Below are 8,061 nucleotides of genomic sequence, written 5' to 3'. Positions count from 1 at the left end.
AGCGCTGAGCAGCGACCCCCGGGGAGGGGAGGGTGGGCGCCGCACGGCCCCCGGGCCAGAGCCGGGGCGCTGTCCCTCCGTGAGCGGCTAGCGAGGAGGGAGAGGTGGATGGAAGCCTCCCTACCGGGAAACCCACCCTCTGGACACGGCACTCGGCAGGAAATCTGCCCTGCGAAAAGTCCGTGTCGATAGTGTTTTCTGAAATTTTTATCTGCAGTCATACGCTTGGGAACCCTATTTTTGCTGTAGATTTGTCTTGGTCTTACGAAGATGCACTTGCTTGGATTTGTAGATGCACAGATGTGCATACTTTACTATTTCTGTGTATAAGCTAGGAATACTTAGAATTTAAAAGGGTACTAGAGCAATCGTGATCATTACCATTTTATCATCCTGTTTCTCATACAGTTTTTACATCTAAATGCACATATATTATACTCTAGCAGTATTATCCCAAGACACAAGTCTCCCTTTTTCAGTATTTAACTTGTTCTCAATCAAGCTTACTACTTACAAAATCTCTTTTATTCTGGTGCAGTGTATGTGTTCAACAGCATTTGCCAACCCTCATAAGAAAGGTTTAAATTTTGTTAGAAAACTGTGCACTAAGGGTCAGTTTTTATATTTTGCATGGGCTGAGGCAAATTATATTGGTTCAGTGTTGGAGGTGTTAGATATGTTCATTTTGCAATAAATAAAACCCCATTTGATGGAACGGTAACTGGATACTCAGGAACAGCAGGTGATTTTTCTAGTTTAGAATTCATAGAAACAGAAACATTTGTGCAGTTCAATTTCTGACTAAAACACTCTTCAATCCACACAGTTGCTAGGGCTATATACGTAACTGACTCCTATATGTTTCAATGGGAATTAAGTGCCTTGGGGCTGTTGAGGAGTCAGGCCCTTGACAGCTGTCATTTTCTTCTAAATTTTCTTAACCCATTGTTTTACACATTAAAATTCAAACAAACTACTTGACATTACTGTTCTGAGTCACTGTGTTTTAACCTACTTTCTCAGTAGTGTAAGATGCTCATTTCTACTGTTCAAACAGTAGGATGCTGTAGTTATCAATAGTGGAGGAAAAAATTAAGAACCTGTATTTGTTACAGTGTTTCATATATCACTAAAATTTCAGTAATCACTACAATGTATGAATTTCTTCCTGGTAGAAAGAAACTGTAGATGGCTCTTAGCATAGCGTTGAAGGCTTCTACAGGTTGTTAGGGCTCTCCTGTATACCAGGGAGAGATTTTTGTGTGAAATCCACTTAGACTTGACTGCTGGGCAGTGGATTTAAGATATAGGGCTGTAGCATTCATGTAATTGTTTAAAGTTGTTTTAATCCATAACACTGGGAGGAAGAGGATCGTAATTCTTATTTCCTCCATTTCCTGATTAGCCATTTAAAATCTACTTACATATTTCATTTTGGTGAAGTATTTTTTGTTGTCAACAGTTTTTTGAAGGTCTACAACCTGTGCTTGATCTTATAGCCCTTAGTAAGGGGAAGACATAGTTGAAGTTGATGGAAATTGATCTAAGACTATGCATAGGGTTAAGTTTATGCTCTATACTAGTATTCCTATTATATATGCATTGTGGTGTATCAAGAATACCATGTGTTCACAGTCAGATATATTCACTAACACATCAGTTTTTCATGTCTCTAAAAGTTTTGACACATTGAGAAGAGACCTGTGCTTCGTCTTTCATTCAGGAACAGCTAGGATTTTCTTACACCACCTCTGGTTTTGATGCTAATTAATCACCACTTGTCATGGATGACAGCCATCTTTTTTTTTTTTTTTTTGCAGTGAGTACTAATTTTCTAATATCAAGTCAGAACAGAGTGGACTTGGATTCGATTTTCTGCAGTGTTATTTGCTGAGCAGGTTGTGACTATAATTGCTCAATATATGCTTCAAGCCAACATTTTAGGGAGTACATAAAATAATGTTGCGTAATTGAGGGCAGTCACAGGAAAGAAGAAGCTGGAGAGAGGACATGCAGGCTTTCTGAGATGAAGGCAGGGATGGTAATGCATAAACAGATCCTATTGCATACTTGCATAATGAATAATCAGTGATCAGGAGGACTTTACACCATAGATCTTAGACAATTACGCAGGCACAGTTAGCTGATGGCTGGAACACTCAGCGATTTCCTGATGATGAAGTACAATTCCCCTGCATTACAGTCAAGAGCAGTAGATGCTGTTAGTTGCTAGTTGGTCATTCTGTTCCAGTTGCTTGCAGTTATACTGGTAGTGTCTCTTTTCTCCATTCTGTCCTGTATTTGTGGCCGCCTGTTACCATGGTTAGGGCTTTTTGTACTTCATTAACCAGCAGTATCTACTTAAGAACATCTGTTCTTTTGGACTTCATCTATTTTTTAATTATTTTTTTGTTTTTACTGTCAATGCATACTGCATATGCAGATGAGTTCAGTTTTATTTGTTTGCTGAAGTTTTGTATGGTTTGACACTTGAATTATCTTTCTAATTTGTGTAAAAGAGAAGTAAGTGCTGAGTGTGAGATGCAGGAAGACTGTAGGTCCTCCCTTGGTTAAAAAGTTGTTTCCATCTCTGTAAAGAAAGGTAGGAGTAACCTTCTGGAGAAAGAATTATTGAGCTTAGACTGACTCAGCAGGCATCAGTCTTCTACTAAGTACCAGTACCTGTTAATGGATAGTAAGAAGTCCTATCCACTCAGCTATGAATGGTAACACAGAGATTCACTTTATTCCAAACATTTTTACTAGTTAAATTCTTATTTATGGCTTAGAGGTGGGAAGGAAGGTGGGTGGGAATTAGTGTGTACATCTGAGACTTTGTCAATTTTGAGGTTTAAGACAGATTGCAAAACAACTTCGATCCTTCAGCCTCATTTCCCCCTGTTGAGTGTAGGTCCTCAAATCACAGCTTTCCAAAACTGTTACTTCTCTGCCATTTCATCTTACAGGTGCCCAAGGTTTTTGCAGGTAAAATCCCTGTGAACTTGTATGTCAACTTCTAAATGCCCCAGGCCATGCAGGTGTTAGTGCTTACTGTAAGGTCTTAAGTTAACCCCTTAAATTCTGTCAGGTTTCATGAGCTGGCTTATCCTGTTCAGTGTAGGTTTTGTGTGTTGCAGTTTTGTGGTGTTTTGTTGGTTTTTGGGTGTTTTTTTTTTTTTTTTTCTTGTGAAAACTTCAACATCTTTCTGTAAAAGATTATTGGCATCTGAGAATACTGTGGTTAGACATCTAGTTTAGATTTGAGGAATGCCCTTTAGAAACGCCTCTGTTCTGGGATTTTTTGTGGTAACACATAACATAGCACTACCTGATTTTTTTTAGACTTTTTTTTTTGCATTTAACTTGGAATGTAACAAGAATTCTAAATATGAATTATTCCTGTGATGAAGCTTCACTGTTGTTTTTTTCCATCTTTCTAAAATGTGAACAGGAGGTGTGTGCCTAAAATTGGCTGGGACAGAGTATTCAGAATCAGCACCCACTCATTTCTGTCTGAGTGAAGTATTGACCCACTTTACGTTTCAAGCATCCAATCCAACAAATTCTTTTTGTGTGCTAATAATCTCAATGAATAATCCTGCTGCCTGTGAGTATCCATACATCTAGACTTCTGTATGACTGTATCTCTTCAGCATCCAGTTGTATTCTCATTTGGGCAACCTGACAGTTTCTGTGAGTTTGAAAGCTGGATCAGCACTCTTAAGAACAGATTGCAATATATCTTCAAGAGCTCCGAGATAAATTTGGTGTTTTGGAATTTTCTTATTTATAGACCTGCAGCTAAAAAGCATCCGTCAGGTACATTGTTGTTATGCAAACCAGAAGACTCTAATTTCTTTGAGTTATAAAAAGCCAAAATAACTCTTCTCAAAATAAACATACCAAACCTCTGGTTACCTAAAAATTTTTCTTGAAGTAATGTGTGTTTAAAACTATAATTTCTATTTTGAACAACATAAAGGCTGCGTTCATATTACCACACTTACCTTGTTTTCTTTTATCAGACAAAATTCCTGAAGCAAATATAATAGGAAACTTATTTTTTAATTTACGGTGGGTTTTTCCTAAAGGAGATGGCATTATTGGTGTATGTTATGCACTGGCTTCCATTATTTAATTTAAAGAAAATAGCTATGCTTCTGACTTAAACCTTAACACATCTTAATGCACCTCTTTGGTGATTAACAGTATTTGTAGTGCACCTTGAGACTGAATTAGTCATAGTTTGGGAATGAATGTTGGAGTTTGGACTGTCTTCCGAAGCAATGTTTGCTCTCAATTTTTAAATACACAAATGTAGACACAGTCAACTTGGGTCTATCATTTACCAGTTTAAGATTGCTCACAGTATCAAATGATGGTTTTAGGTGCAATGGCTGCAATATGAATGATAAGGATGCTCTCAAAGAATTTTCTTCTGAGCTTGCTCAAATAATCTTTTATTTTATTTTGGTATTATGCTTAATTGGTTAGATTCTGTTGCTAGCATGAAAGGGTCTATATTCTGGATTATGTGAATTTATGTAGAGAAGCATTTCATTTCAGGCAGCTAGATGGAGCCTTTGAGAGACTAAGTTTTTCAGTACTTGGACATCAGGAGCATCATTTTAGGTACTAAGTGATTACCCAGTGACATTGTTTCAGCCTGGCAGTCCCTTTTTCAGAGGAGCCAATATTAGCTGTTTTTCAAAGAATGTCTGGAAACCAGCAGTGATCCAGAAATGCTGCGGTGTTACACAGTGAGGGGTAGGGTATCATACATAAGTTCTAATTTTTTTTGTTGCCTGCTACATGAGGACTTTGTGGTAGCCTTGATGTACACTGAAGTAAAAGACCTACTTAAGGGGAATAAAAGTCAAATGGAAAAAAAATGGCGCAGAGTTGTCCTTGGCCTTTTGGAGAATTCACTGCGCATTATGATAGTTGCCTTGGTAAAGTTGTCTTTAAGGGAAAACAAGTGAAAGACCCTAATTAAAACTGTAGACAGGCCCTTTTCCATTAACAAACAGTTCCATGGGCAATGGCTTTATGCTTTTTGCTTGGGTTTTGTGGTGACCAGCAACATGCAAAACTTGCCAGAAATTTCCCTGTGGATGAGGCATTCATAATTCTTCTCTGCTGTGGAATCTGGGTTTAAGGAAAAGCATTGTTCCTGAATGAGGAAAATCACATGTTTCGGTCTTGCTACCTGACTAGTTAATCTCTCAACATTTGAAAGAACTTGCATTTTTGTGATGTCTACCCCTCTGGGAATTTGTCTGGAATTAGTCAAAGATATAAAAAAAATATTGGGAAGAGACAGTGAAAGAGATCACGGATACAGGTATGCATTTGTGTGGTCACAAACATAGACGATAATCACATAAACCTTGTTTCTACAGTGGCAAGAACATTACTTTCCTGAAAGGAAAATGTGGGCTTTCTAAATTGCTTTTTTAAAAAAATCCCTCTGGGCACAAGACACACAAAGAAATAAAAATCAAAGTTACATTCCTTGTCTAATAGTAATAATTAAATTTGAAGAATTGTATCTAAAATATGGAATGATAAAATGAAAGAATCATAAATTCCTTTTGTTACATTAACTTTTAATGGTTTTAAACTCTCAAAATTACAATTACTTTGTTTCTTAAGAGGGGGAGCAGAAGGCATAACTAGCTTGTTATAAAAAATAGCTGGGAAAATGAGAGGTAGTTCTCAGTTGAGTTGCTCTCACCATCATGTACCCGCAGAGCCTGGCTGTTCAATGCTAAGGTCTAGAGCTAGCAGATGTTCCTGTATGGGATCAAATAATATGCCATGAGTCTAGAGTCTAATGTCTTTGCTCTAGGACATGCACTGGGACAATGATGATTTTGAATTTTTGTCTGGCAACCTCTGTACTAACGAATCAGTCTGGATCAAAATAAGCCCGTTACTACCGCTCCTTTTTCTTTGTGTTTATTACATTATGAAGTCTCTTCCAAGTATTGCATGATATTTAATGCATGGTGTTAATTAAACCTGAAGTAAGCTCTTCAACTGTTTTGTTTCTTTTGATTAATCCAGCCTTTTGGTACAAAGGAACAAATGTAAGTTTCAAATATTAAATAAAAAATGTTAATGGCTTTAACTCAGTCTTTTTTTTTTTTTCTAATGTATTCTTTGCTGTTACTGATCTAAGCTTTTCCAGGTGGGCTAGATGCTATCTGTACCCCAGAGTCAGAACAGTCTCAGCCTTCTGGTTGTTTTGGAGCTTCTGAGAGGGAAGGGGGCAGCTGCTACCATAACCAGCATTTCTGCCACCTGTGATGTGCTGCTTTACTGTTCTGGAGCAAGTGGGTTTCTTAGTTAGCTTCTTTATCGTGGCATTGACAAAAAAGACAGATCTAGAAAGACACCTGTTATTAGTGCTTGCTTCTTATAAAAGTGTTGTTTTGTAAATGGAAGCGTTAAAAAGTTGAATTAGAAACATTGTATTTAAGAACATTTCAACATCATGTTCTTTTACAGTTTGCCCCTAATTTTGAAGGTCTAATCAATAGTCTTTCCCTTTTCTCAACGTCTTTTCTTCCCACTTGGTACTTTCCATTTTCTGTGTTGTTTATGTACATGAAGAGGTGGAGACTGATAGTTTCTCATTTTCATTTTAATTCTTTTTGTCTAGTGATTTTTTTCTTACTTTTTTTTTGTCTGGTGATTTTTTTTTATTTTTTTTTTTTGGGGGAGGGGGGAAGCGTACGTGCTTTTGTATGGCTGAGGAGTAATGGAGATACTTTCTTACCTCTGGACTTGAGAGGTGGCTTTAGGCATTTTTATGTTCACCAACTTCTGTAACAAAGACTACCCAAACCCTTTATTGCTTGTAATATCCAGTTAAAAATGAGGGGTTATCAGCTGTATTCTGTATTATCCCCCTTGCAGAGACGCACACTTTCTTATTCTCCTAGCTGTGAAGTATTAGAGAGGGGTGTCTTCTGTGTTAAGAGAAGATGATACTTGAAACCATGAGAAACAGTTAAAACCCAGCTGAAAGCAAAGTGATTTTCAAATGGAATTGTTAGGAACCTGTTGGCTCCTGACTAAGGTAGTGTGCTGTTTCAGATATTACTTAACGTGATGAAAAGCAGCACTCATTTGATAGGATGAACAGAAATTCATGAGTTTAATTCTAGGATGTAGGAAAAGAGCATGGTCACTTGAAATGTGCACCTGTGCCTTTGCCAAGACAACCCAACGTCCATATCTGCTTTCAGTATAGAGGGTAATACCCTTTTTAAAAGCTTGCAACAGACACATTTTTGATGGCTTTAACTTTTATGTCAGATACCATATGCCACGCTGTGTTAATTTCTCCTTTGGCTACTCAGTTTCACTGAACACCTATTTTTAGTTCCATCCAAAAGTGTTCAGGCAGAGTCATTAGGCTGAAGTTACGATGCCCCTCTGGTGTTGCTCCTCTGTTGTTTTGGACAGTTTTCTTTCCCTATTCACATAAAATTCTAGAGTCATCTTTGCATCAAACATAGAGTTTCCAGTGAAACACTTCAGTTTTGAACATAACTTTACATAGTACCATGAGGAAATGTGTTACAATTATGGGAAATGCCCTTAGAAAATGAAGATGCATGTGAACTTGCTTACCCATGATAAGTAGAAGGCTATTTTACATTAGCCACCTTTTATAAAATTTCTGTCCATATGGAGAGTGAAAATTGTTACCTTCCTCTGTATTTACATGAAGCATTCTTTCTCTCTCCTCATTTTGCCATCTCCTTGCAATATTCAATGAGTAAAATAACTCTATTCATGCACCAGATTTCTCTATAGTGGCTGGAACAATATGCTTATCAAGCTCTTTTGTTGGCTTCTGGAGGAGCTGTTTTCTGGGGCAGGAATCATGAGAGTCTGGGTCTTTCAGCTGTGTTGGAGCCTTTTTAATTGAATCGTAGCTTGTTTTACTCCAGACTGTCTGGCGGTTTAGTACTCAGAATCCCAGGCTGTGAGGCTGATCTAATAGCCAGTTGCTGCAGGTCCCTCTCGCCGCCCATTCCCGCCTTT

This window comes from Charadrius vociferus, unplaced genomic scaffold (assembly GCF_000708025.1).
Source record: "Charadrius vociferus isolate BGI_N301 unplaced genomic scaffold, ASM70802v2 scaffold885, whole genome shotgun sequence".
NCBI classification, from domain to species: Eukaryota; Metazoa; Chordata; class Aves; order Charadriiformes; family Charadriidae; genus Charadrius; species Charadrius vociferus.
The sequence above is the reverse complement of the archived record's forward strand: the minus strand, read 5'-3'. Positions refer to the sequence as shown.